The sequence below is a fragment of the Rhinoderma darwinii genome, chromosome 3 (genome assembly GCF_050947455.1).
Source record: "Rhinoderma darwinii isolate aRhiDar2 chromosome 3, aRhiDar2.hap1, whole genome shotgun sequence".
Classification (NCBI taxonomy): Eukaryota; Metazoa; Chordata; class Amphibia; order Anura; family Rhinodermatidae; genus Rhinoderma; species Rhinoderma darwinii.
Genome location: NC_134689.1, coordinates 395,262,541 through 395,287,125, shown reverse-complemented (window position 1 = coordinate 395,287,125; position 24,585 = coordinate 395,262,541). Strand labels below are relative to the sequence as shown.

At 47.2% G+C, this 24,585-nt stretch overlaps 2 non-coding genes across 2 annotated transcripts; both read left to right on the top strand.

Annotated features, from left to right (window-relative positions):
- The first annotated feature begins 1,429 nt into the window (after nt 1–1,429).
- On the top strand, nt 1,430–1,570 carry LOC142751322 (U4 spliceosomal RNA). The gene has a single exon (XR_012882873.1). It is a non-coding gene; the product is annotated as a U4 spliceosomal RNA (small nuclear RNA).
- Nucleotides 1,571–14,603: 13,033 nt separating this feature from the next.
- On the top strand, nt 14,604–14,744 carry LOC142751326 (U4 spliceosomal RNA). Its single transcript, XR_012882877.1, has one exon. It is a non-coding gene; the product is annotated as a U4 spliceosomal RNA (small nuclear RNA).
- Nucleotides 14,745–24,585: the final 9,841 nt, after the last annotated feature.

The following is a 24,585-nucleotide window of genomic DNA, read 5'->3' as shown; positions in this document are numbered from 1 at the left end:
GGTGTTGTAATGTAATGTGTTGTAATGTATTGTGTTGTATTGTATTGTGCTGTTTGCGGTGGAAAAGGGGGGGGCATTAAATCACAGCCCCCCCCCTCCTCTCTCCACCGCAAACTGCACAATCCAACACAATACAGTATAGTAACACATGACTATGATAGCGGGGCTACGGCTGTGTAATACAGTCACTGCCCCGCTCCTGAGTCCTGACGTGTGCGCGCCGTCAGAATGATGTGATGATGGGTAGGGGGGGCCCAAGCTGAATTTTTGCACCCGGGCCAATGAGCCTTTAGCTACGCCCCTGGGTTGCAGGGTTGCTGGTTGAGGCCATGGCTTTTTCCCAAAGGAGGGGGAGCTATGCAAATCGTCTCCTTGCTGGCCGAGGTTCTTCCACGAAATTTCTTCCGCAGCTGCTCCTCGTCGAGCTTCTTCGAACATCCCCTCCAGCAGCGGCTCTTCTCAGATGGTCTCTGTCACAGTTCTCCTTCTTCCCGGCAGCGATCTTCCGGAGCTTCATCCCCGAAGGCGATTTCTCCCTTCTGGATCATCGCTGGCTTCATCTGGTACGCTCTTTGATCGCTAAGCTAATGTTAATAGCCCCCAGTGGTTCTCCGAGCTATATGCCCTTACAAGGACTGATAAGAACAGATTTTTTTACCTCTCCGAAGAAGAAGGGAAGGGAGGCTGGGTTGCAGGGGAAACCGTAACCAGATGGCCACACATTTTCCCCCTAGACCTCAGGAGGGTCCCAAAATCCTTGTGACAAACACACAGTGAAAAAACAAAATTAAATAAGTGGATGTGTGCTGTGATACAGCCTGGACATCCGCCAGGTATTAAAATTCCTCATCTCCCAGCCAGAAGGCCGGGAGAATAAAGGTGTGTGCTCAGAAGTGTGAAAGAGGAGTGCCTTCACTCAGTGGGATCCCACCCCCAGTGAGTTAGGGCACCCCAGGTTCACCAGCCCTGGGGCACATAGCAACTTGGGCTTCCAAACCACCCGACCTCCTGACCTCGATCCGGCAGTCAGCTGGTCACCTACAAATGGTACCTTTAAACCAAATGTGTAACCCAGAGCGATGACCGTTGTGGTTCCCTGCGCACACCTCGGCGTTCTGTCATCCCCCTACAATGGTCCAAACTTCCACCAGTAGGGATGATTACTAACCTCAGCTTGATCAGGTACTACACTTGATCTTAACCAAAAGGCCGAGAAGCAATAAGATACTACACTTGATCGTAGCCAAAAGGGTGAAACTAAAAGTTTCCTTCTTCTTTTATCTATTGTCCATGATTGAGGGAGGAGTTTATTAGCATATTCACTCCCAGAATCCTTTGCTTTATATTCTTCCACGCTTACTGTATATGTGTCTGCGCAGTGTGAAAAGAGTTCAAGGTACGGAGGCTGCAGCTTCTCCCATCTATCAGTAGCTTTGCGCAGTGGCAGTATCATAGCCAATGAGGTGTATCCGAGGCGTGATTATTGCTGATTGAAAACTTTTTACCAATACCCCGCTGTGATGACTTGAAATATAGTCAGCATTGCAATTTTTGACAGTCTCTCTGGAGACTGAATAGTATTGTCAAAGATAGATTGTGTAGTTGACCTGGTCTCCATAAACACTCTAGAGCAGGGACACAAGCCTTAAAGGGAATGTGTTGCCAGAAAAACATGTTTTGTTTTTTTAATTAAACATTTAGTGTGTAGGTGATTAAACGTAGGTGATTAAACATTGTTCAAATTTTTTTTATTTTTTTCACGAGTCAGGAAATATTATAAATTAATTCTAATTTATAATATTTCCCATTGCTGGTCACTAGATGGAGCTATTCCCAAAATTGCAGCATTGCAAAATTGGGTAAAAAGCCCTCGCTCTAGTGAGCTCTCAGCATCCCCCCCTCCTTTATCCTGGCTAGTGCCGGGATAAACGAGGGGTTTGAACGGTGTAACCTCCTACACTGTGTGTCGCCATTTTTTGAGCTAACACACAGTGTAGTAGGTTTACATACAGTAGTAAACGTACACGAACATACATTGAAATCTCTTACCTGCTCCTGCCGCCGCGGCTCCCTCCGGCCCGTCCGCTCCGTCTGCTGCCGCTGGTCCAAGTGCACAAGTCCGGAAGCCGCGACCGGAAGTAGTAATATTACTGTCCGGCCGCGACTTCCGGTCCACAGGAAAATGGCGCCGGACGGCGCCAATTTCAAATTGGACTGTGTGGGAGCGGCGCATGCGCAGTTCCCACACAGACGGCGTACACAGAAGTGGATGGGATGGGACCCGTTCGCAGTCCCTATGGGACTGTGGCTGCCGTATTCCATGTCTGTATGTGTCGTTAATCGACACATACAGAAATGGAACAAAAAATGGCAGCCCCCATAGGGAAGAAAAAGTGTAAAAATAAGAAAAAGTAAAACACACAAATAAATATAAACGTTTTTAATAAAGCACTAACATCTTTAACATATAAAAAAAAAAATTGTGATAACACTGTTCCTTTAAAGGAAATGTGTTGCTAGAATTTTTTTTTTTTCTCAGTTAAACAGTTAGTATATAAGTGATTACACATTTTTTAAATTTTTTTTTATTTTTTCATAAGTCTGGAAATATTATATATTAGATTCTAATTTAAAACATTCCCAAAATTGCAGCATTGGCAATGTGGTAAAGCAACCTCATTGCTTTATGCTGCAAAATTGGGGAAGACACACTTGCTCTAGTGTCACACAATCCCCCCTCCCTTATCCTGGCTAGTGCCAGGAGAAGGAGGGGGTTGAATCTTCAAACCTCCTACACTGTGTGGCGCCATTTTCTGAGTGAATGCACAGTGTAGGAGGATTAGATACAGTGCTAATCAGACAGTATAACACGAACATAATACACACATTACACACACAAACAAAACTTACCTGCCACTGCTCCTATTCCTTGCGCCTTCACATATGGCCGGAAGCCGCGACCGGAATTCGTCATCTTACTGTCCGGCCACGGCTTCTGGTCCACATGAAACTGGCGCCGGATTTTGCTCTGCCGAACACCTTCCTTTTGGTCTGTGTGGGAGCGGCGCATGCGCTGTTCCCACACAGACGGCGTACGTTATAGTGAATGGAACGGCTCCCTTTCGCATTCTCTATGGGGCTGTATGTGCCGTATTCCATCTCTGTATGTCGTTAATGGACAGATACAGAGATGAAAAAAAAAAATGGCAGCCCCCATAGAGAAGTAAAAGAAAGTAAAAAGTAGAACATGAGAACACAAATAAATAAAATTTATTTTAATAACATACTAAAAGCAATATTATATAAAAAAAGTTTTTTCGTGACACCTTCCCTTTAACCCCTTCCCGCCGGATCACGTACAGTAACGTCATTAAAACTGGTGTCTTACCGCATTTTCACGTTACTGTACGTGATGGAGATGAAGCTGGCTCAGGAGCTGAGCCAGCGACATCACCGCCGGGTGACAGCTGTATGTTACAGCTGGCACCCTGAGGTATCGGTCAGGACCGGAGCTAGCCTCCGATCTGACCGACTAACCCCTCACATGCTGCATTCAATAGAGATCGCAGCATGTGAGAAGTTTATAGCCACCGGCACCCCAGCAACGTGATCGCTGGGTTGCCAGTGGCTGCAAAGACGATCGGAGGGCAAATGCTTACTTCACGGTCCGCCAGTAACGGAATCCTCCTATGCCCCGTCGTCGGCGGGGCCCAGGAGGCTTCCGGTACCATCGGCAAGATGGCGCCGTCTCAGCTTCCGGCTCAGAAGCTGAGCCGGCGTCATCAGCAGTGGGTGTCCGCTGTATGTTACAGCGGACACCCCGATTTATCGCCAGGAACCGGAGCTAGCTCCGATTCCTGGCATTAACCCCTTCGATGCAGCGATCCATTGTGATCGCTGCATCCTAGAGGTTTGTAGAAAATCGGCAGCCTTGCCATGCGATGGCAAGGCTGGCGACTGTTACTATGGCAACAGGAGCCCTAACAATTGACTCCTGTCTGCCATTACGTAAGCTGATTAGGCCCCGCCCAGAACTATAAAAATATTATGTTATTTATCCAGCGCAGTGAACGCCGTAAAAAAAAACCTCAAAAACACTGCCATCATTACTGGTTTTTCTGGTCACTGTCTTCCACAAATTGAAATAAAAAGTGATCAAAAAGTCGCATGTATTCAAAAATGGTACCTATAAAGTCTATACCTCGTCTCGCAAAAAACAAGCCTTCACACAGCTCCATCGACGAAATTTTTTTAAAGTTATGGCTTTCACAACATGGCGATAGAAAAAATACATTCTCTTTCCAAAAGTAATTTTATTGTGCAAAAAGTTATAAAAAAGTTCTATAAATTTGGTATCGCCGGAATCGTACTGACCCGCAGAATAAAGGTAACATGTAGTTTATAACGCATGGTGGACGCTGTATAAAAAAAAACAACTAAAAAACTATGGCAGAATTGCTGGTTTTTTTGTCACCTTGCCTCCCAAAAAAAGGATAACAAGTGATCAAAAAGTCGCATGTACCCCTATATGGTACCAATAAAAGCTACAGCTCGTCCCGTAAAAAAAGAGCCCTTATACCACTACGTCTATGAAAAAATAAAATAAGTTAAGGCTCCAATAAGTCAGGAAAGAAAAATATCCAGTTGTGAAGGCCCGAGGGGAACATTTCTTCTGTTTCAAAAGGCGATGTATCAAGGCACTAAAATTAGGGAACCAGGAAGGGGAGGGCCCAAACATATCTGCTGGAAGCGACGGTGCCCGTATTATACCAGGACAACACTTTCCCGGCAAAATTTCCCAAACTGCAAAGGTGCGGAGTGTGGACCAAAAGGGGGATAAGGAAGGACATTTATCAGTGCGACACCGGCCTGTGCAGAAAGGATCGATCACAGCGTAACACACATCTATGGATCATTTTATTACTTTTTTACCTTATTATTATACCACCTGACTATGCCCCTGATGTACTCTGCCCAGCTCACATATGCCCCACATTATAAACGGAAACAACAGTGATACTCCAAACAAAACTATTACCAAGCAAATTCCACGTTCCAAAACCCAAATGGCGCTCCCACCCATCTGAGCCCTACAGTGTGCCCAAACAGCAGTTTACTTCCACATATATGGCATCACCATACCCGGGAGAACCCTTTTAACAATTTTTGGGTGTGTGTCCCCAGTGGCACAAGCTGGGCACGACATATTTGACACTGAATTGGCATATCTAGGGAAAAATCTTAATTTTTTACCTTCCGCAGCGCAATCATTTATGGAAAAGACACGTGGGGTGAAAATGCTCACTATATCCCTTAATAAATGCCTTGAGGGGTGCAGTTTCCAAAATGGGGTCACTTCTCAGTGGTTTCTTTTATTATTTCACATCAAAGCCTCTGCAATTGTGAACCAATACTTTATATGTCGCCAAATTAGGCCTCAATTTTACATGGTACTCTTTCACTCCTGAGCCCTGTCGAATGTCCAGGCAAAAGATTAGGGCCACATGTAGGGTGATTCTAAAACAGGGAAACACCGCATAATAATTGAGAGCTGTCTTGTTATGGTGGCACAAGCTGGGCACCACATATTGGCGTATCTAAGGAAAAATTCCCATTTTCATTCTCCCACATCGTGTGCACACGAATTTCTGCAAAACACCTGCAGGGTTAACATGCTCACTACACCCCTAGGTGAATACCTTGAGGGTGTTGTTTCCAAAATGGGGTCACTTCTGGGGGGGATCCACTGTTTTGGTCCCACAGGGACTTTGCAAATGCAACATAGCGACCAGAAACCAAATGCAGCAAAATCTGTACACCAAAAGCAAATGGCGCTCCTTCCCTTCTGAGCCCTGCCGTGTGCCCAAACAGCATTTTATGACCACGTGTGGGGTATTGCCGTACTCCAGAGAAGTTGCTTTACAAATGTTGGGGTTCTTTTTTTCCTTTATTTGTTGAGAAAATTAAAAATTTGGAGCTAAAGCTACGTCTCATTGAAGAAAAAGGATTTTTTTTATTTTCACTGCCCAATTCTAATAAAATCTATGAAACACCTGTGGGGGCAAAATGCTCACTACACCCCTAGATGGATTCCTCAAGGGGTGTAGTTTTCTCAATGGAGTTACTTTTTTGGCGTTTTCACAGTTTTGTCCCCTCAGGGGCTTTGTAAATGTGACATGGCCTCCGCAAACCATTCCTGCTAAATTTGAGCTCCAAAAGCCAAATAGCGCTCTTTCCCTTCTAAGCTCCACCGTGTGTCCAAACATACGTTTATAACCACATGTGGGGTATTGTTTTACTTGTGAGAAATTGCTTTACAAATGTTGTGGTGCTTTTTCTCCTTTAGTCCTCGTGGAAATTAGAAAAAATTAGCTAAACCTACATTATCTTTGAAAGAATGACGATTTTCATTTTCATTTTCACGGCCTACTTCCAATAATTTCTGCAAAAAACCTGCGGGGTCAAAATGCTCACTATACCCCTAGATAATTTCCTCAAGGGGTGTAGTTTCCCAAATGGGGTCACTTTTGGTGGATTTCCACTGTTTTGGCACCGAAAGAGCCCTTGAAACCTGACATGGTGCCTAAAATATTTTCTAATAAAAAGGAGGTCCAAAATCCACTATGTGCTCCTTTCTGAGGCCGGTGCTTCAGTCCATTACCACACTAGGGCCACATGTGGGATATTTCTAAAAACTGCAGAACCTGGGCAATAAATATTGAGTTGCGTTTCCCTGGTAAAAACTTCTGTATTACAAAAAACTAGATTAAAAATGAATTTCTGCAAAAAAAAAAATGAAATTTGAACATTTCACCTCTACGTTGCTTTAATTCCTGTGAAACGTTTAAAGAGTTAATAAACTTTCTAAATGCTATTTTGAATAGTTTGAGGGGTGAAGATTTTAAAATGGGGTGACTTTTTGGCGGTTTGTAATATATAAGGCCCTAAAAGCCGCTTCACAACTGAACTGTAGTGAAAATTTAAGATGCAAAGAAGAATGGCGTAATTTCAGGGTTTTTCAAATTACCCCCCGAAAAAAATTATTCAATAAATTATATGTACCCCAAAATGGTGCAGTTAAAAAATACAACTTGCCCTCTTACACGGCGATGTCTACGGGAAATGAAAAAAATTCTGGTTTTTGAAATGCGACAGGTCAAAAAATGGAATAAATCAGTAATAAAAGTGTTAGGTGGGCAATGAAATCCCCTCAGCTGCTGTCCTGGAGGGATCAGCAGGGAGTTACTGGTAATGTAGTCCTGTAATATATAAGTAGAGGTCCCTGTATGCTTCTCCGGTGCAGGAACTAATAATGGATTTGTTTAGTAAGTTTTTCAATATATCAATATAACCTGGTAAAGGATTTTGTTTCATTAAACCCTCATATTGTTGGATTTTATGTAAGAGATCATCTATTTCTCGGATTCTTAAAGAAGGAATAGTCTCTCTCTGAAGCATGCTGGTATCTCCAAACATCATGGATGTTCTCCTCTAATAAAATATCCCCTATATCAGGAGGCCCTCTAGCAGAGGGTACAGATCTATCCAACCGAGCATGTGTAACTATATTAAAGTCTCCACAGAAGATGAGCCCCCCTTGTTGAATAGCTTTAGCTTTTTTAATCACTTTTCTGATAAACAAGTACCGCCTCTCTTTCCAGCAGGGCGCAATTCAGCTGCCAGGAGCCAGGGCTGGGAGGGAAACCGTGGCCGATTTCAACCTGGAAGAGAATGGCCCTGTGGTCAGAGAAGAAGCAGGGGACCATGTAGTGCCCATGCTGCTTGATTGCCCGGGAGGTGAACACAAAGTCAATCTGAGAACGAATTGAGCCATGGGGTCAGCTCCATGAATAGCTCACAGAGCCGTTCCCCATGGAGCCCACAACGTCCTGCAAGGATGTTTAGGTTACCATCTCGATGAGCAGTTTGGAACTGACATCCAGCTTGCTTGAAGTGCCGGAACTTCGTCCATCTTCTTCGATGGGGCAGTTGAAGACCCCGGCCATCACTACTGCCCTAGTGGCGGCGAGCTGGGTCCGCAGGGTCTGAAAAAGTTCCAGGCGCTCAGCCTTCATGGGGGGGCATACACGTTGATGAACCTAATCGGCTCTCCCGCCCTGGAACCGTCTACGACCAACAAGCGGCAGCAGACGAGCTCCTGGACAGAGTCAACAGTGAACACGCTTCCCCTAATCAGGATGGCAACCCCTGCAGATTTACAGTCGCCCCCACCAGACCAGTAGGACGGGCCATGGGTCCACTGCCTGGCCAGATGGTAGTATGACCTGGAAGAGGGGAGAGTACATTCCTGCAGCATAAATACATCACTCGACTGTCTAGAAAGAAAAGTTAACACCATCTGACATCTAGTCCTATCTCTAACACTCCTCACATTGAGGCTAAAGATGTTAAGTTTAGCAGCCATGAGGGAGAATAAAGAACGTTAGTGCAAACGATATACCTTAGTTACCAATCCTGTCGGTCGGATCCTCCTCTCTGGAGTTTGGCGGGTCCGGTAGATCCAGCAGGCTCTCTGCCAAATATTGTTCCAGGATAGAAGCCACCTGGATGTCTGTTGTGAAGTCGATGACCTCAGGTTCGGACACGAGTTCCTCCACCATCTGCTCCATTTCCTCCTGCTGTGCAAGGGAATCTTTGCAGATTTACACGACTTTTCTCTTTGAGGAATCAGCAGCTAGGCTGTCCCTCACCTTTCTTTTCCTCTGGATGGCTCCTGAGGAGACAAGAGGGGGAAAATCCTCCAAGGAAAGTCCTCCAGCTCCTGGAGGAGAAGATGTTAGTGCTGCTGGAGCTGGGGAGAAGGAAGGCTGGGTTGGGAGGAGTGCAGGTGACAGGACCACTGAGGTGGGTGGGTAGGAGAAGCTGAGAGCCTTAGTGGGGGCGACGGGGGTTGGGTAGAGTGGGGTGGGGTGGGCCGGTTGAGGGGGGGAGGGACTGTCGTCTTCTTACCATCGTTCTTTTTCCCAGTCTTCTGCGCCGCTGGAGCTTTCGCCGCTACAGTTGCCCAGGATCGCTCCCTCTTCGGGCAGTCCTTGTAGGAGTGGGCTGCTTGTCCGCAGAGGTTGCACATTGTCCATTTCGGTCAGTCTTTGGTCTCGTGTCCTGTTACCCGGCAGCCCTTCATCGAATGACCCTTCTTGCTGCATCTCCTGCTGATTTGCGGCATGTCCGGGTAGTAGATGAGGCCGTAGGAGTTGCCCAGCGAGAATGACTGGAGCAGGTGCTGGAGGCCGTCTTCCGCGCTTGAGTCTTTGTTTAGTCGGACGATTACCGACCACTTGCCAGTCCAGAAGCCAAGTCCATGCAGGATGTGGGTGGGTTCCCTCACCACTGTGCAGAACCGCTTCAGGAGCGTGGTGATGTCTTTGCCGGGTGTATGTGGGTTCCGCATTGAGACCGTCACCCGCCTTTCCTCTCTTTGGACAGGGCAGTTGCCCACAAAGCAAGAGAAAGGGGATTCAGGCCTCGCCGCTTTCACCATCTCCCAGTATCTTCTGCAGATGTTGATCGATGCGAAGGTCACAAAGGAGATCCCAGTCATGAAGGCTTGAATGCTCATGGTCTCCAGCTTAGTGAAGCCCTGGTCCAGGAGCATCTTCTGGCAGAACACTTCATGTCCGGCATTCTCCCATCCACCTCCTTCAGCTTCAGGGCCACTGTCTGCTTCATCCAGGGCTCCAGGGTTGGGGCGGCCTGGTTCAGCCTCCTGGTGGCCTGACGAGGCTTCAGGAGGAGATGCCCTGGCCTGGGTCTGCTGGCTTGGTCCATCACCCTTCTCCATCTGGGTGGCAGCAGTGGCGTAGCTATAGGGGTCGCAGCGGTCGCAGTTGTGACCGGGCCCCTATGCCTGGGGGGCCCACGGGCCCCCGTTGCCATACAGCACGCTTCCTAAATAAATCTTCTGTGCCGTGAAGCCAGCACTTCCTGGTTACTACGGTCACATGGTACACTTAGTGTACCATGTGACCGTGTTCTCACGTGACACGTCTTCCAGACAGTGGAGTGGAAGAGTCGGTTCGGAGGACTCCAGGTAAGCTGCAGTCTGTAATGTAATGTATTGTGTGGTGTTGTAATGTAATGTGTTGTAATGTAATGTAATGTAATGTAATGTTGTGATGTGTTGTGATGTGTTGTGATGTGTTGTGATGTGTTGTGATGCCTTGTAATGTATTGTGTTGTATTGTGCTGTTTGCGGTGGAGAGGGGGGGGGGGCATTAAATCACAGCCCCCCCCCTCCTCTCTCCACCGCAAACTGCACAATATAACACAATACAGTATAGTAACACATGACTATGAGAGCGGGGCTGCGGCTGTGTAATACAGTCACTGCCCCGTTCCTGAGTCCTGACGTGTGCGCGCCGTCAGAATGATGTGATTTGGCCGGCGCTGCACTAATGATCTGCGGCACTGAAGACAGAACATGGCGGGTGCACTGCAAAACACCCCCATGTTCTGTCCTCAATGCCTGAACCGCCGCTCATTAGTGCAGCGCCGGCCGCATCTCCTCATGCTGACCGCGCGCGAACTTAATGTCAGGAGCGGGGCAATGGCTGTATTACACAGCCGCAGCCCCGCTGTATAACGGCGGAGATCAGAGAAACCTCATCTCCGCCGCTATTCTCCTGAATGCTGCGATCAAAGCTGACTGCAGCATTCAGGGGAAAACGAGAAGGGGGATGCCCATGGATCGCGGCACAGGGAATTCCTGTGACGCGATTGAGGGACATACCATATATGGGCAGACAGCTCAGGGTCCATTGAAGGACCCAAGGGCTGTCTGACCATATTTCCTGTTGTTAGGGCATACTTAGGTATGTCCTAACAACAGCCTATATACTATCTGTACACAGGCTAATGTACTGGGATATAGATATATGCCAGTACATTAAAATTTTAAAAATAAAGTAAAAACAAAGTAATGTTAAATTAAAAAAAAATACACATACGCCTTTTTTACAATAAACATTAAAATAAGTCTCAATACATAAAATATACACATAATCGGTATTGGCGCGGCCGTAATAACCTGCACAACAATTTTTTTGCATCATTTATGATGTGTACGCTGTAAAAAATAAAATAAAAACTGCTTTCTATCACTTATTGTGGGGCACGAGGTGCGATGATGAATTTAACCTCCATGTGCCTCACATTAAGGGCTCATTTACAAGAGCGTGTGCGTTTTGCGCACGCAAAAACCGCGGTGTTTTGCGTGCGCAAAAGGCACTTAACAGCTGCGTGTGTCAGCCCTGTATGATGCGTGGCTGCGTGCTTTTCACGCAGCCGCCATCATGATGACACTCCGTTTAATTGTTTGTCAACAGAAAAGCACGAGGTGCTTTTCTGTTTGCAAACATACTTTGACTGCTGTTGCGCGAATCACGCGCGTCCCACGGAATTGCTTCCGTGTGGTGCGCGTGATTTTCACGCAGCCATTGACTTCAATGGGTGCGTGATGTGTGAACAGCGCACAAAGACAGGACATGTCGTGAGTTTTTTTCAGCAGACTCACGCTGCGTAAAAATTACTGACTGTCTGCACGGCCCCATAGACTAATATAGGTGCGTAAGACACGCGTGAAAAGCACGCGCGTCGCACGCACGTACGGACGGACGTATATCACGCTCGTGTAAACGAGCCCTAACAGTAATTAACCCCATCATGTACCTTATACATTAACCCATTATGACTGAGAAACATGATGGGGTTAATTACTATTAATGTGAGGCACATTCAAAATTCATCATCACACCTCGCGCCTCACATCAGAAAACGAAAGAACTTTCTTTTTTTTATTACTGTTGGCAACGTAAACGAAGTATCGGTATCGTAGTGCAAATTTTGGTATCGTGACATCCCTACACTGTGGGTCGCGTCCCCCTTGGGGGTTCGTGTGAAGACCTCATAGGGGTCGCGAGTCACCCACCGAGGTCCCGGTTCCATTCAATGCTGGAGCAAGGAGCTGACATCTCCTTGATCCAGCATTCACTGTGCCCTGAGCGGCCCGACGCAGGCAGGCGGGATGCAGCGACATCATCGCGCCTGCCTGCGCTGAGTCACTCATAGTACACACCGGAGGTGGCGAAGGATCCTCCACCCGACGTGGGAACGGGGATAGGTAAGTAATTATGTTATTTTTCTATTATGCACATATGGGGGCATTATACTGTATGGGGGCTGATATTGCAGGGGGGGGGCATTATACTGCATGGGGGCTGATAAGATGGGGAGCATTATACTGTATGGGGAGAATTATACGGTATGGAGCTGTTATGGGGGGCATTATACTGTATGGGGGCTGATACTGCATGGGGGGCTGATAAGATGGGGGGCATTATACTGCATGGGGGCTGATATGGGGGAATCATACTGTATGGGGGGCATAATACGGTATCGGGCTGTTATGGGGGGGCATTATACATTATGGGGCATTATACTGTGTGGGGGCATTATACTATGGGGGCTGTTGGGCAAGGCGTCTGGGCATAGGAGCGCGCAGGGGGATGATGATGATGATAAGGGGTAGGGGGGCCCAAGCTGAATTCTTGCACCCGGGCCAATGAGCCTTTAGCTACGCCCCTGGGTGGCAGGGTTGCTGGTTGAGGCCATGGCTTTTTCCAGCTGTTTCTGTCGCTTAGGGAGGGTCTTCGCTAGCTCTTTTCCCAAAGGAGGCGGAGCTATGCAAATCGTCTCCTTGCTGGCCGAGGTTCTTCCACGAAATTTCTTCCGCAGCGGCTCCTTGTCAAGCTTCTTCCAAGATCCCCTCCAGCAGCGGCTCTTCTCCGACGGTCTTTGTCACAGTTCTCCTTCTTCCCGGCAGCGATCTTCCGGAGCTTCATCCCCGAAGGCGATTTCTCCCTTCTGGATCATCGCTGGCTTCATCTGGTACGCTCTTTGATCGCTAAGCTAATGTTAAAGGGAATGTGTTGCCAGCAAAACATGTTTTGTTTTTTTTAATTAAACATTTAGTGTGTAGGTGATTAAACATTGTTCACATTTTTTTTATTTTTTTCACGAGTCAGGAAATATTATAAATTAGATTCTAATTTATAATATTTCCCATCGCTGGTCACTAGATGGAGCTATTCCCAAAATTGCAGCATTGCAAAATTGGGAAAAAAAGCACTCGCTCTAGTGAGCTCTCAGCATCCCCCCCCCTCCTTTATCCTGGCTAGTGCCGGGATAAACGAGGGGTTTGAACGGTCTAACCTCTTACACTGTGTGTCGCCATTTTTTGAGCTAACACACAGTGTAGTAGGTTTACATACAGTAGTAAACACACACAAACACGAACATACATAGAAATCTCTTACCTGCTCCTGCCGCCGCGGCTCCCTCCGGCCCGTCCGCTCCGTCTGCTGCCGCTGGTCCAAGTGCACAAGTCCGGAAGCCGCGACCGGAAGTAGTAATCTTAATGTCCAGCCGCGACTTCCGGTCCACAGGAAAATGGCGCCGGACGGCGCGCATTTCAAATTGGACTATGTGGAAGCGGCGCATGCGCAGTTCCCACACAGACGGCGTACACAGAAGTGGATGGGACGGGACCCGTTCGCAGCCCCTATGGGACTGTGGCTGCCGTATTCCATGTCTGTATGTGTCGTTAATCGACACATACAGAAATGGAAAAAAAAGTGTAAAAATAAGAAAAAGTAAAACACAAACACACAAATAAATATAAACGTTTTTAATAAAGCACTAACATCTTTAACATATTAAAAAAATAATTGTTATGACACTGTTCCTTTAATAGCCCCCAGTGGTTCTCCGAACTATATGCCCTTACAAGCACTGATAAGAACAGATTTTTTTACCTCTTCGAAGAAGAAGGGAAGGGAGGCTGGGTTGCAGGGGAAACCATAACCAGATGGCCACACATTTTCCCCCTAGACATCAGGAGGGTCCCAAAATCCTTGTGACAAACACACAGTGAAAAAACAAAATTAAATAAGTGGATGTGTGCTGCGATACAGCCTGGACATCCGCCAGGTATTAAAATTCCTCATCTCCCAGCCAGAAGGCCGGGAGAATAAAGGTGTGTGCTCAGAAGTGTGAAAGAGGAGTGCCTTCACTCAATGGGATCCCACCCCCAGTGAGTTAGGGCACCCCAGGGTCACCAGCCCTGGGTCACATAGCAACTCGGGCTTCCAAACTACCCGACCTCCTGACCTCGATCCAGCAGTCGCCTGGTCACCTACAAATGGTACTTTTAAACCAAATGCGTACACCAGAGCGATGACCGTTGTGGTTCCCTGCCCACACCTCGGCGTTCTGTCATCCCCCTACGATGGTCCAAACTTCCACCAGTAGGGATGATTACTAACCTCAGCTTGATCAGGTACTACACTTGATCTTAACCAAAAGGCCGAGAAGCAATAAGATACTACACTTGATCGTAGCCAAAAGGGTGAAACTAAAAGTTTCCTTCTTCTTTTATCTATTGTTCATGATTGAGGGAGGAGTTTATTAGCATATTCATACCCAGAATCCTTTGCTTTATATTCTTCCACGCTTACTGTATATGCGTCTGCGCAGTGTGAAAAGAGTTCAAGGTACGGAGGCTGCAGCTTCTCCCATCTATCAGTAGCTTTGCGCAGTGGCAGTATCATAGCCAATGAGGTGTAGCCGAGGTGTGATTATTGCTGATTGAAAACTTTTTACCAATACCCCGCTGTGATGACTTGAAATATAGTCAGCATTGCAATTTTTGACAGTCTCTCTGGAGACTGAATAGTATTGTCAAAGATAGATTGTGTAGTTGACCTGGTCTCCATAAACACTCTAGAGCAGGGACACAAGCCTTAAAGGGAATGTGTTGCTAGAAATTTTTTTTTTTCTCAGTTAAACAGTTAGTATATAAGTGATTACACATTGTTTTAATTTTTTAAAATGTTTTCGTAAGGCAGGAAATATTATATATTAGATTCTAATTTAAAACATTTCCATGTGCTGGTCACTAGAGGGAGCAATTCCCAAAATTGCAGCATTGGCAATGTGGTAAAGCAACCTCATTGCTTTATGCTGCAAAATTGGGGTAGACACACTCGCTCTAGTGTCCTCACACAATCCCCCCTCCCTTATCCTGGCTAGTGCCAGCAGAAGGAGGGGGTTGAATATTCAAACCTCCTACACTGTGTGGCGCCATTTTCTGAGTGAATGCACAGTGTAGGAGGATTAGATACAGTGCTAATCAGACAGTATAACACGAACATAATACACACATTACATACACAAACAAAACTTACCTGCCACTGCTCCTATTCCTTGCGCCTTCACATATGGCCGGAAGCCGCGACCGGAATTCGTCATCTTACTGTCCGGCCACGGCTTCTGGTCCACATGAAACTGGCGCCAGATTTTGCTCTGCCGAAGACCTTCCTTTTTCTTGAAAATGTGAGAAATTGCTGCTAAAGTTCTAAGCCTTGTGACGTCATAGAAAAATAAAAGGACGTTCAAAAAACGATGCCAATCTAAAGTAGAGAGTGGGGGATGTTAATTAGCAACAATTTTGTGTGGTATAACTGCCTGTCTTACAAGCAGATACATTTACATTTAGAAAAATGCTAATTGTTGCAATTTTTCACAAAATGTTGGTGTTTTTCACTGGTAAATATTGAATTTATCGACCACATTTTTCCACTATCATAAAGTCCAATGTGTCACGAGAAAACAATCTCAGAATCGCTTGGATAGGTAAAAGCATTCCGGAGTTATTACCACATAAAGTGAAATATGTCAGATTTGAAAAAATGGGTCTGGCCCTGAAGGCCAAAATGAGCTTGGTCCTGAAGGGGTCAAGATGTATGAAACCATCCTGAAAAATAAATATTTAATTATGTATCGGAGATAGCATAGCTATAAGACTAAAGCCCCTATTACGTCAGCTGGTGCAGTGAGTGCTGATCAATGAGACATCGTTGATCGGCGCTCGCTTGCTCCTGTCACACGGAGCTATGTATGGGGACGAGCGGTCGTTACTCCGATCGCTCGTCCCCATACATTATCATGTCGGCAGCGCGACTCTGTTTACACAGGGAGATGCGCTGCCGACAACAATAATATTTTACTTTTTTAAAACGATACGACCAGCAGAGGATCACTGCCCTGTTTACACAGGGAAAGTATCGGCAACGAGCGTTTTATGAACACTTGTCTGCCCGATGATAATCTCCTAGTGTAAAATTCCCTTTAGGTCCCCCTATAGCTACACCACTGGATAGAATTGGATGCGTTGTCTCAGCAGACTTTATCACACATGATAGGATTAGATATCTCGCTGACTTAGTGGCTCCAGCGCTGGACCCAGGAAAGGTAAGGGCCTGTTCACATCACCGTTGCCCTTCCATTGAGGGATTCCGTCAGGTTAACCCCTCAACGGAAAGGCAAACTGAAACATTAGCTTCCGTTTCCCTCCACATTGATCTCAATTGTGTCGGAAACATTGCTAAAGGTTTCCGCTTGTTTTTGACGGAACCAATACCGCAGTCGACTGCGCTATTGATTCCGTCAAGACAACAGAACCCTGTCACACCGGTGACAAACAGAAACCTTTAGCAACAGTTCGGTCACCATTGAAATCAATGGTGAGAGACACGGAAGCTAAGGTTTCAGTTTGCCTTTCTGTTGAGGGGTTAACCTGACGGAAACCCTCAATGAAAGGGCAACGCTGATGTGAACAGGGCCTAAGATAATAATTGCTTCTTTATGTGTTACTAATTATTTTTGTGTGTTTTTTTACAGGTTCGGTTATTGGACTACATCGGATTCGAGGATTACTTCAATGACGGCGTTTTTTTTATTCTCAATAAAATAGATAATGAGGGTTGTGTGGGTTTTTTATTTCAATAAAATATGTTTTCTATGTCTTTGTATTTTTTTAAACTTTGTTACTACCGCCTTAGTAATGGCCGCTGGCTGATTGACCGTGTCCATTACTAAGGCAGGGCTTAATGTTAGCCGGTGAAAAGGCTAACACTAACCCCCATTATTACCCCAATACCCCGATATCCACTGCCACCAGGGTAGGGGGGGGGGGGTGGCTCCACATTGTTTTTTCTCTTTTTTTATTTTTAAATTATGTGGGGTCCCACCCCCATTTTTTCATAACCAGCCAGATACAATACAGTAGCAGCCTAGCATTAACAGGGTGGGAAGGCCCACTCTTTTTGGGCTTTCCCAGCATAATAATAACAGCCTGCAACCACCCCAGTGCCCGGCCATAGCTACAGATGGTCGGGTACTGTAACGTACCCGGCTCTTCCCGGGACCCCTGTTGGCGGTGGGTTCCGGGGTAACAATGGGGGTTAGTGTTAGCCTTTTCACCGGCTTACACTAAGCCCCGCCTTAGTAATTGATGCTGTAAATCAGCCAGCGGCCATTACTAAGGCAGTAGTAATAAAGTTTAAAAAAATACAAAGATATAGAAAAAATATTTATTGAAATAAAATACCCCCACACAACCCTCATTAACCATTTTACTGAAAATGAAAAAAGCCGTCATCTAAGTAGTCCTCGAATTCGACGTAGTCCAACAGCCTAACCTGTAAAAAAAAAAAGCACAAACACAAAAAAAACCATTAGTAACACATGTGGTAGGCTTAGATACTGGGCTCTTGTGTGATACTGTCCGTTAGACCCTGTAGCTACACCTACCACATGGTAGGCTTAGATACAGGGCCCATGTGTGATACTGTCTGTTACACCCTGTATCTAAGCCTACCACAAGGTAAGCTTAGATGCAGGGCCCCAGCAGACAGTAATGCTATACTTACCCTCCTCTCCGGACACAGCGGATCTGTACAATTGATGTCTTCGAAGTAGTCTAGTTAGCTGGACAACACCTTGAGCTACAGTTGATGTCTAATAAGTACATTTAGTTGCATGTTATCTTGGACTGCAGCTAACGCTCAATAGTTACAATCAATTATGTAGTACTACAAGTCTAGGTGTAGCCCTGGCCTAAGAGGTTATCCACCTTTAGCACTATATGGATACTCTAACTGTTGTGAAACTACAATTCCCAGCATGCACTGACACCTTTTCCCAACAGCTGGCGTGTCGAAGATTTCTGACCCCTGCACTATATAGACAAAAGTATTGGGACACACGTCTTAATCATTGAATTCAGGTCTTTCATTCAGTCCCATCCGCACAAAAACTGCGCCCGGGAGCTTCATGGCACGGGTTTCCATGACCAAACAACTGCATGCCAGCCTTACATCATCAAAAAAGCTAATAAAAGTTCATCTATAAATTATATGTACCCCAAAATGGTGCCATTAAAAAAATACAACATGTCCTCTTTCACGGCGATGTCTATGGAAAAATAAAAAAATGATGGCTTTTGAAATTCGACAACCCAAAAATTTTATAAATCAGTAATAACAGTGTTAGGTGGGCAATGAAATCCCCTCAGCAATTTTTATACCTGGCGGATGTCCAGGCTGTATCACAGCGCACATCCACTTATTTAATTTTGTTTTTCACTGTGTGTTTGTCACAGGATTTCTAATACGGTGCCCTTTTGGGACCCTTCCAAGGTCTAGGGGGAAAATGTGTGGCCATCTGGTTCCGGTTTTCCCTGCAACCCGGCCTCCCTTCTTCAGAAAGGAGGTGCAAGTAGAAGCAGGCTCCAAGGTGGACACTGGGGTGGCAGCCCACGTAGAAGCCTTGGAGTGTTGTTGGGTCTCCCTGAGCTCTGGCAAGGGGGGATCATCGATCCTCTTGGCCTACGGGTATGTGCACACGAGAACTGGCTTATATGTCTGAAAAGACAGACTGTTTTCAGGAGAAAACAGCTGCGTTGTTTCAGATGTAAAAGCTCCTCCTCGCATTATGCGAGGCGTCTTTGACGGCCGAACATTTGAGCTGTTGTTCATTGAATTCAATGAAAAACGGCTCAAATTACGTTTCAAAGAAGTGTCCTGCACTTCTTTGACGAGGCAGTCATTTTACGCGTCGTCGTTTGACAGCTGTCAAACGACGATGCGTAAATTACTGGTCGTCGGCACAGTACGTCGGCAAACCCATTCAAATGAATGGGCAGATGTTTGCCGACGTATTGTAGCCGTATTTTCAGGCGTAAATCGAGGCATAATACGCCTCGTTTACGCCTGAAAATAGGTCGTGTGAACCCAGCCTTAGGCTTGGAGGGTCGGGGAATGGTTATGCGGGGCCTCGCTCTTTTAAGAGAAGAGCTGCGATAGACTGCATCCTTGTGCACTTTTTGTGTGGCACCCTTGCACTTTTTTTTGCACTTGGGTGATAGAAAGCACGGCTCGGGCTTTAAAAATAAAATAAAATGAAATCCACTCAGCTGCTGTCCTGGAGGTATCAGCAAGGAGTTACAGGTAATGTAGTCCTGTAATATATAAGTGAAGGTCCCTTCATAACAGGGCAAGGGTGACAAGGGGCACTCAAACACCCTCCTAACTAATAAATACAGGATGACATAAAGGTAAAATTGGAAGGTGCTTGTCACAGCTTTATTAAATGTTTTTCTTTGTTCTTTTACAGAACCTATAAGGCCCTATTCACCCGACAGGGTTTCCCGGCCGTTCAATGATGGCCGGGGATTCCGCTCCAGGAGAAGTCCCTGGCTTCACTGTCCATATATGGACAAAGTGACATCAGGGACTTCTGAAGCGGAATCCCCACCCCTGTGGCTGGGGATTCCAATCCAGGAGAAGTCCCTCACTTCACTGTCCATATATGGACACAGTGACATCAGGGACTTCTGAACCGGAATCCCCACCCCAGTGGCCGGGGATTCCGATCCAGGAGAAGTCCCTCACTTGACGGTCCATATATGGAGCCGTCCCCTACAGGAAAGTAGGGGGTGGTGCCATCTATGGGGGGTGACTATGTACAAGGCATCTGTGTAGCACTACCTAAAGGGGGGCTGTGTGGCATTACCTACAGGGGGGCTGTGTGGCATTGCTTACAGGGGGCAGTGTGGCATTACCTAAAGGGGGGCTGTGTGGCATTACCTACCGGGGGGCTGTGTGGCATTACCTACAGGGGGGCTGTGTGGCATTACTTACAGGGAGGCTGTGTGGCATTGTTTACAAGGGGGTCTGTGTGGCACTACCTACAAGGTGGTCTGTGTGGCATTACCTACAAGGGGGGCTGTGTGGCATTGCTTACAGGGGGGCTGTGTGGCATTGCCTACAGGGGGCTGTGGTGGCATTGCTTACAGGGGGGCTGTGTGGTATTGCTTACAGGGGGGCTGTGTGGCATTACCTACAGGGGGCTGTGGTGGCATTACCTACAGGGGGGCTGTGAGGCATTACCTACATGGCGGTTGTGTGACATTGCTTACAGGGGGGCTGTGTGGCATTACCTACTGGGGGGCTGTGTGGCACTACATACAGGGAGGCTGTGTGGCATTGCTTACAGAGGGTCTGTGTGGCACTACCTACAAGGGGGTCTGTGTGGCATTACCTACAAGGGGGGCTGTGTGGCATTACCTTCAGGGAGGATGTGGCATTTCTTACAGGGGGGCTGTGTGGAATTACCTACAGAGGGGCTGTGTGGTATTAGTAAACAGGGGGGCTGTGTGGCATTACCTACAAGGTGGTCTGTGTGGCATTACCTACAAGGGGGGCTGTGTGGCATTGCTTACAGGGGGGCTGTGTGGCATTGCCTACAGGGGGCTGTGGTGGCATTGCTTACAGGGGGGCTGTGTGGTATTGCTTACAGGGGGGCTGTGTGGCATTACCTACAGGGGGCTGTGGTGGCATTACCTACAGGGGGGCTGTGAGGCATTACCTACATGGCGGTTGTGTGACATTGCTTACAGGGGGGCTGTGTGGCATTACCTACTGGGGGGCTGTGTGGCACTACATACAGGGAGGCTGTGTGGCATTACCTACAGGGGGCTGTGAGGCATTACATACAGGGGGCTGTGTGGCATTACCTACAGGGGGGCTGTATGGCATTACCTACAGGGAGGCTGTGTGGCATTGCTTACAGGGGGGGGGGTCTGTGTGGCATTACTTACAAGGGGGGCTGTGGGGCATTACCTACAGGGGGGCTGTGTGGCATTACCTACAGGGGGGCTGTGTGGCATTACCTACAGGGGTCTGTGTGGCATTACCTACAGGGGGGATGTGTGGCATTACTTACAGGGGGTCTGTGTGGCACTACCTACAAGGTGGTCTGTGTGGCACTACCTACAGTGGGGCTGTGGCAGTATCTAAAGAGGGCAGTGTGTGGCATTATCTACAGAGGGAAGTGTGTTGCAAAAAATTTACAAATGAAATTCATCCGATTTTAAAACAGACAGGGAAAAAAAGGATGCAAAACGGGTCAAAATCGGCCGTTAAAAACGGCAACATGGCGCTGAACGGAATCGGAACGTATCCAAAACGGATGCAAAATGGCCTTTTATCGGCCGACACTCGGACCCTGTCGTGTGAATAAGACCTAAGATATATAAAAAACATAGTTAACAGATTAAGAAAACATTATGTGGCTAAGTCCTTGACAACCTCCAAATATAAATAAAGCAACAATTAACGCCTTAATGACCGCTGATACACCTTTTCACTGCTGTCATTAATAGGCTTTACTCTAGGCCGCCGCCTTTTCACGGCGGCCTAATCAACGTCGTGCACGGGTCTCCCATGCAGGCTGGAGCCAGGGCTCGGCTGTCTGACGACAGCTGGGCTCCTGCCCGAACGGTAGCGATAGAAGTTTACTTCGATTGTGACTGTTTAACCCCTCAAATGCCACGGTCATTAGCGACTGCTGCATTTGGAAAGCAGCGATGCAAAATAAAATTATTTTAGTTCAAAAGTGTTTTTATTCTGCAAAAGTAGTAAAACAAAAAAAACTATGCAGATTTGGTATCGCCGTAATCGTAACGAACCATAGAATAAAGTTAGCATGTTATTTATGCCGCACAGTAATCGGCGTAAATATAAAACGCATAGAACAATGGCTAAATTGCTGGTTTTTTTTATATCCCCCCCCAAAAAATAGTTAATAAAAGTTAATTAAAAAATTCTAAATACCCCAAAATGGTGCCATTGAAAAATACAACTCATCCCGCAAAAAGCAAGTCCTCATACAGCCATGTCCATGTGAAAATAAAAAAGCTATAGCACTTCGAATGTGACGCTGGAAAAACGAAAAAAATTGCTTGGTCATTAGGGTCCAGATTGCATGCAGGGGGAAGGAGTTAAACCACTAGCCGTGACCATATAAGCTACAGTGGTATCACCCCGGGTATGCTATAACTCCACTCCGTACCACGCTTCCCAGCAGGGCCGCCATCAGGGGGGGACTGGGGGTACTGCAGTGAGGGGCCCGGGCATAAATTTTAAAAAAAGGGGCCCGCACTCTGCCGCTGGAATTAATATACTCACGGCAGTGTGACTCTTACGATTTCATTTCGGTGAAAGGAACAGGTCCCATCACGAAGCAGGGGCCCGTTCATTACATCAGAATAAAACCGTAAGGGCCCGCTGGAGAGTGACATGTGCCTGCCCCTCCTCCTCCGCAACAGTGTGACAGCGTGTGGGGAGGAGACATCACAGCAGCGGGAGTTATGAGCTCAGCCTCGGAGGATACGTCCAGCAGCAGCAGCAGCAGTCGTCGTCTTCAGTGAGTACTAAGTTATGTCTGTGTCCGGCTGCTGCTGCCCGGAGCCTCCTGCAAAAATCTCCTCCTGCCCCCATAGAAAGTAAATATCTTCCCCACCTCTGTATTATGTTAACACTGCAGCATAGGATTGTATCAGCTCTACGGCTCTTATCTCCCGTCCTGTGTAACATGTGCAATAAACCTGTCTTCTCCCTCTGTTTACACAGGACAGGAGAAAAGAGCCGTCGTAGAGCTGATAGTGATACAATCCTATGCTGCAGTGTAAACTAATACAGACGTGGGGAAGATAATGGGGGCAGGGAGATGATAATGGGGGCAGGGAGATGATAATGGGGCAGGGAGATGATAATGGGGGCAGATAGATGATAATGGGGGCAGGGAGATGATAATGGGGGCAGGGAGATGATAATGGGGGCAGGGAGATGATAATGGGGCAGGGAGATGATAATGGGGTAGGGAGATAATAATGGGGGCAGATAGATGATAATGGGGGCAGGGAGATGATAATGGGGGCAGGGAGATGATAATGGGGCAGGGAGATGATAATGGGGGCAGATAGATGATAATGGGGGCAGGGAGATGATAATGGGGGCAGGGAGATGATAATGGGGGCAGGGAGATGATAATGGGGCAGGGAGATGATAATGGGGGCAGGGAGATGATAATGGGGCAGGGAGATGATAATGGGGGCAGGGAGATGATAATGGGGGCAGGGAGATGATAATGGGGCAGGGAGATGATAATGGGGGCAGGGAGATGATAATGGGGGCAGGGAGATGATAATGGGGGCAGGGAGATGATAATGGGGGCAGGGAGATGATAATGGGGCAGGGAGATGATAATGGGGGCAGGGAGATGATAATGGGGGCAGGGAGATGATAATGGGGGCAGGGAGATGATAATGGGGCAGGGAGATGATAATGGGGGCAGATAGATGATAATGGGGCAGGGAGATGATAATGGGGGCAGATAGATGATAATGGGGGCAGGGAGATGATAATGGGGGCAGGGAGATGATAATGGGGGCAGGGAGATGATAATGGGGCAGGGAGATGATAATGGGGTAGGGAGATAATAATGGGGGCAGATAGATGATAATGGGGGCAGGGAGATGATAATGGGGGCAGGGAGATGATAATGGGGCAGGGAGATGATAATGGGGGCAGATAGATGATAATGGGGGCAGGGAGATGATAATGGGGGCAGGGAGATGATAATGGGGGCAGGGAGATGATAATGGGGCAGGGAGATGATAATGGGGGCAGGGAGATGATAATGGGGCAGGGAGATGATAATGGGGGCAGGGAGATGATAATGGGGGCAGGGAGATGATAATGGGGCAGGGAGATGATAATGGGGGCAGGGAGATGATAATGGGGGCAGGGAGATGATAATGGGGGCAGGGAGATGATAATGGGGGCAGGGAGATGATAATGGGGCAGGGAGATGATAATGGGGGCAGGGAGATGATAATGGGGGCAGGGAGATGATAATGGGGCAGGGAGATGATAATGGGGCAGGGAGATGATAATGGGGCAGGGAGATGATAATGGGGGCAGGGAGATGATAATGGGGCAGGGAGATGATAATGGGGCAGGGAGATGATAATGGGGCAGGGAGATGATAATGGGGGCAGGGAGATGATAATGGGGCAGGGAGATGATAATGGGGGCAGGGAGATGATAATGGGGGCAGGGAGATGATAATGGGGGCAGGGAGATGATAATGGGGGCAGGGAGATGATAATGGGGCAGGGAGATGATAATGGGGCAGGGAGATGATAATGGGGGCAGGGAGATGATAATGGGGCAGTGAGATGATAATGGGGCAGATAGATGATAATGGGGGCAGATAGATGATAATGGGGGCAGGGAGATGATAATGGGGGCAGGGAGATGATAATGGGGCAGTGAGATGATAATGGGGCAGATAGATGATAATGGGGGCAGATAGATGATA